Source organism: Falco punctatus (genome assembly GCF_963210335.1).
Source record: "Falco punctatus genome assembly, chromosome: 1".
NCBI classification, from domain to species: domain Eukaryota; kingdom Metazoa; phylum Chordata; class Aves; order Falconiformes; family Falconidae; genus Falco; species Falco punctatus.
In genome coordinates, this window is record NC_137580.1 from 54,076,294 (window position 1) to 54,081,617 (window position 5,324).

Below are 5,324 nucleotides of genomic sequence, written 5' to 3' on the forward strand. Positions count from 1 at the left end.
GCTGCTTTTCAGTAAAGATGCCAAAAATTTCTCTGCCCAGTGAGTTTAGTGTGTTTGGCTTTGGGATGTGAATATTTTTACACAGCTTCTAATCTGCTGTTATTTAGCAACAGTTCTTATAGGGTTATTTTCCTGCCCTACTTGGAGATTGCAGATGGTTCACAAAGATTTTTACCAACTTTTGGACCGGCTTATTCTTTTCCATGTGCATTTGTGCTTGAAAAACTGAGGACAAACTGGGCTGGGTGATAGAAAGCCTTTGACTCTCCTGGTTACAGAGAAAAACTTGAAAACATGGGCTGATTTCATCCAAAAGATTCAAAAGCTAGAAGGAAAATGAAGACTCCCACATTTACTGTATTTAACATTTTATCTTTTGGGGTTGGGAATAGCTGAATTCATGAATTTTGAATGTTTGGAAGTGCTCTTATTATAATCATAGCCCAAATAAAATGCAAGTAGCAGTAATAAAATCTGTTTCCAGGAGCTTGTAGACAAGGGAAAAAAACTTACATTACTTGTAAATGTGCAAATGAAAGCTTTCCAAATGACCAGATGAGTGAGAGAGACAAAAGAATGACGCAAAATACATTTAAACTGGGACTGCAAACAGTTTGATCATATATTCCAGGCATGTCTGACCAAAGCAGTTACTATAAACCCTCGATACAGAAATGAAATGCACAGCACAGGTCTGCGCAACTACTGCTGAAAATCAGACACCTTTTTTTGACAAATGCCTGCCTTTTTGCTGGAGTAATGTTCACTTCAAAGGCTAAACAAAAGAATGATTCACAATAAAAACATCCTTAAATTTTCCGAGGCTCTGAGCTCTGCAGATGCAGTGTCTGCAACCATACCACTCAGCTCAGGCTGCTGTAAAATCTGAGCTCTCGCCTCTGCGTAACACTGTTCTAGTTTTTGTTTACTTATTTTGAACATAATATAGCTTATCAGCTGCAGAAATTAAAGGTATTGGAACACCGCTTTCACTGTAATTTAAAAATCCTTCAGAGATATATAGAGGACGTGTTTGGTGTGTACCTCTTATACCTTTTAGCCGAGTGACTTTACATGTGCTAATTCATTCCACCAGTATTTTAAGCTAAATGGTAAAATACCTGTATTTTCACAAGTTCTACATTTTTCGCTATTGGCTCAGATGAAGAGCATACAATAGTTCCACACCTATTGTATTTTTCACCCACTGAGTTAACATGAACCTACCAAATCCACCAGAAAGCTATCTCCAGGGCTTTCTCCAGTGCACCCACAAGGAGTGCTTTGGAATACCCCATCTCCAGGCCGAAGTAAAGAAAGGAAGAAACTGGTGTAAATCTGGATATAATCACAGCTCAGGCCAAGTGCTACAAGATTCATGTAGCCCACTTGGCGGTCCTAGAGATCTCCCACTGGCACAGGATGGCTCCAACACTAAAGAAGAACTGTTACCCTACTAAATCCCAAAATGATAGCTGGATGCTCCAGGCTGTTAAAGGGCTGCTGTGCCCATCAGGTCATGTGCTCAACCCCCCTCAGCTCCCCAGCTTCTTTCCAGGGGGGGTAGGACACTGCACCAGCCACCCCCCAGCAGACCTGCACCAAAGCATCCATGGCAGGAAGGATGGGGAGCAACTGGACCACACAGGTGAAATCTCTTGCCTTCCCTGCTTATTCATAAAGTAAGGATAAAAGCACTGTGCTCCCACAGGAGATGTCCTAAGGAAAAACGGATTAATGGCCATTAAGTGTTTGGGTGCTGTCATGAGCACATCAGTACCCAGTTTCCTAGCCTGCATATGGCTTCTTTAATCCTGCACACCAGTAAAAACGAGTCTCTTCTGCATCTGCCGCCTGTCCCCTTCCTCTGCAGCCCAACCCCAGCTTCCTTCCCCAAGCCTTTGTGTCCCCTCTCCCCACACCTGCCTGTGAGCTATTTCTACATGGAAATAACCTCAGCAGCACCTAATCCACCCCATTTATAGTGGAAGAAAAGTGCTACTCAGCTTCACAGCAGTGGCACTTTGTAGCTTAAAAATGGCTTTTCAGTTATTTCAAATGGTCGGTAAACTGATATCCATCTTGCTTCTTCCATTTTACTGCTTTCATCCCAAAAAGCAGGTAACATTCTCATTCTGCATTCAGAGAGAATTTTTTTAATCATGTATCTTGAGGTCAAGTTGTTGGGGCTTTTTCAGTGATTGGCTATAATAGCAACCTGAAATTCCACTTCTACAAATAAGTTTATTATTAAATTTTCTGTATTCTGTTACTAATTCAAATTTTTGTAAGAAGAAACCACAACAGTGCTGGGAGCTTGATATTGCTGAAGTAAAATGTGTATTTGATCCCACTCAAGAGACTTTCAGATGCTGGCAGGGATCTTGAACAGGTACTGAATTCACATAATCGTATATCCAAAAATAAAGAGAAAGCCCTGTGATACACTGAGTCCATTCTTGGAGTGAAACAACAAGCCAAATTACATCTTAGCCTTCATCAGCAGGAGAGAGGTGTGCCACACAGCTGCTATTGAAAATACCAGGGGGGATTAACATCTCAGATCTCCAAAAAATAAATTTGAGATGTTAACAAAATGAGAGAAGAATGCACTCCTTTGAGTGCGAGGGCTTTGAAAACAAACTGAAGACCATGGCTTTCTTCCTACCTTGTTTTACTAAAAAAAAAAGGCATCTTCTAGATGACGCTGTATAAAATTTCCCAGTTCCAAACTTTGAACCCAGCCCTGCAGTTCATCAGATAAAACTGCCATCAAAGCCTCAGGCAGATGCCCAAAACATCAATTCCTTGTCCTTTCCACATTCAAGGCACCGCAACAAGGCTGGCTGGTGCCTGAGCATCCCGCGGCACGCTCAGCACCATCCTTCAGCAGCGGCATTCTTGCTAAGACCAATTCTTTATCCCTATTAACCTAAGCTCATTCTGTTGGCATATTTATCTCCATAATGAGGAATTAATTTCCCAGACTAGTTTGCAGTGTTAAGGACTATGGATGGATGTACTTTCTGCTTTCTTACTGCAGCAGAGGGTTCAGCGCCTGTGTTCAGCTCTGCTGCTTTCCCTGCACATTAAATCCATTTCAAGGTCTCTTTTTCTTCCTCTGCAGCTTTGCTTTACTTCCTTCTCCCAGCCTAGCAGATGCCTCTTGATCTTTGCAGGCATTTATGAGCTCCCTGGTCCTTTCTCTCTCCTCTGCACAGCCCCAGGGGTTGAAGGCTTCCCACCAGAAAGGCACCGTAATGTGATTTTTCCCACTCTGACCCTAGGGATTCCCAAGGGCCTGTAAGCGTAGAAGATATTGCCAACAGCAGGAGACTCTGAAATGCCAGGTAGGCTTTGCTCATCTCACTTCTGTGGTGTTACAAAGCCGGGCTTAGATATGAGCTCTGCTTTTCTGTTGGGTTGGGTTTTTTTGTTAGGTCTGAACCCTCATTTAGGAAATGAAACAATTATTTTTAAACCCCTATGAAAGAGCTTCTCTGAATTTTGAAAAGCTGGGTTGAATGGTTCAAACTGGAACTCCAGGTGTAATTTTTTTTCTTTTTATGCTTTTCCATCCTGTGCTATTTACAGAGAAGATCTGCCACACGGCCATGAAAGCAGAAGATAGTGTTGGTACATCAAGGTAGCTTGGCTGCTAGCTGTCGTCTGGCTGCAGAAAGAGACCATGCCAGCTGGTTTACTTGGGTTACTACCTTTCAGGACCTTTAATACAGTTAGCACTAAAGTTTCCTGTGGGGTAGAGACAAGGTCTCATCAAAATGACTTGCTGGAGGCTTTGCACCTTCTCCAGCAGGAGCAATGGTATGTGCAGAGGGAGCAAAGGCAACAACATCTTCAGACTTCAGCTGGCCAAGCCACTGCCTTGGGGGAGGACTGGTGAGATGAATATTTGACAGCCAAGATACCTTTTTTAACAGGAGGAAAAAGAGCTTACACTTTGCATGACATGGAGGTGGCTTATGAGACTGGGAGGCTCTAGCTCTCCTCTTTCACAGCCAGCCATCACCATCCCACATGGTGGGCCTGCAGCTTCACCCTGACACCCTTGCATCCAGCCTTCCTACAGCAAACCCTCACACCAGCAAAAGCTGTGGGCAGTCTGTTCTTTTGGAGGCTGTTTCCCAAGTTTAGTCAAGTTTACTAAAAAGATGTGGATATTTTCCAAATTCAGATGAAGTATAGGCAAGTGGGGTTCATTCCTTAACTCTGTATGAGAGATGTCTAAGCTTTCAGTTACATCCCTTTAGGGTTGCCTCTGTTTTTGGTGGAGCTGACTCCTAGTCTTGGTCCTTTCAAATGCACAAAATGGATGCCAGGAAACCGTAATGGTAAGCTTGTTGTAGGGCAGATCTGCTCCATCCATTTTCTGGAACAACCAGTTCATTATTATCCTGGGTTCAGAAAAAAACCCTTTCTTGGACAAAACCTTGTCTTTGGAATGTAAACCAACTGATGTTCTCAGCTTGTACACAGGACGAGGTGGGCATTGAAGCCTATCCACTGGGATGCACTGCTCAAAGAGTGCCCTAAAGGGTGTGCAGAACCAAGAAGGGCATATCCTGGGCTGATACAATTTGGTGTAGTTGCAGGGGGTTCCATCCTGGGTGGGCTAGGTGGGTGAAACATCAGAACCAAAACCCCTACCAGTGATGGAAGAGCTTTTAGAAAATCTTGGTAACTACACAATTATGTTTTAGCATCACCAGTCTGAGGTTACTCAAGCTGGAGATGCAGTCAAGCACATCAGAGGCAAATTCTGTGTTAAGAATGAAAGCAATGGGGGACTAAAGGGCAGTCCCAGCCAACAAATAAAGTTATGTTGGTATTTTCAATAGTGCCACCAGAGGGCAATAATAGGCAGAAAACGAGCTAACCTTGGACATCCTGGGGCTGGGTGCTTCTTCCATCTCACCTCCAGGTGATGGAGAGGCCTCTGGCTTGTCTTAGGGAAAAGAAAAATCCCTCTGATTTGCCTTGCTCACCCTGCATGGAAATGCGAGAGGAGTTTACATTTCAAGCCTTTGCAGAGACTTCTCTGCATCTGGGCAGCAGAGTTTGTGCTTTCCCTGGGCACCCAGAGCGTCCCCTCCACCCCCGGGGATGACCCTGGCTGGGCAGGCAGGGGCTGGGCAGCCAGAGCTGTGCCCACAGCCCGCCTCGGGCGACTCTCTGCCAGTTTCCTTAGAGCTGGAGCCCAGGCATGTTCCTAAACCCTTCTCATCAGGGGCAGCAAAGAAGCCACTACAAGCTTAGACTTTTTTTGCCTTTTGGCTTTTTTTGGGGTTTTTTTTTGGTTTTTT

At 44.2% G+C, this 5,324-nt stretch overlaps 1 protein-coding gene across 1 annotated transcript in view; it reads left to right on the forward strand.

Annotated features, from left to right (window-relative positions):
- Positions 1–1,298: 1,298 nt before the first annotated feature.
- Positions 1,299–5,324, forward strand: part of C1QTNF7 (C1q and TNF related 7) — a 67,111-nt gene continuing 63,085 nt past the window's right edge. The window contains exon 1 of the mRNA XM_080378946.1: positions 1,299–3,350. The gene's annotated coding sequence lies outside the window, so the exon portion shown is untranslated. The remainder of the gene's footprint in view (positions 3,351–5,324) is intronic.